This window comes from Notothenia coriiceps, unplaced genomic scaffold (assembly GCF_000735185.1).
Source record: "Notothenia coriiceps isolate Sejong01 unplaced genomic scaffold, NC01 NC01_scaffold00003769, whole genome shotgun sequence".
Taxonomy (NCBI): domain Eukaryota; kingdom Metazoa; phylum Chordata; class Actinopteri; order Perciformes; family Nototheniidae; genus Notothenia; species Notothenia coriiceps.
Window position 1 is genome coordinate 517,727 of NW_011336470.1, and position 227 is coordinate 517,953.

Here is a 227-nt window from a genome sequence, read left to right on the forward strand (position 1 = left end):
ACGGCCTGACGCAGTGGGGCGGGAGCGGGTTTCGAACTTCAGTTCCCCAACACCCCCTTGATCTGATGATCAAACGCACAGACCACTGCGCCACCCCGTCCTAACTTTGGGGTCAAATTTGACCGGTCCTGCTTTAACTGCTATTACATTAACACAAAAACCATTAATCATCACCACATTTAATTTAACACCCTTTCAAACTGTACATATTGTATCAGACTACTGGT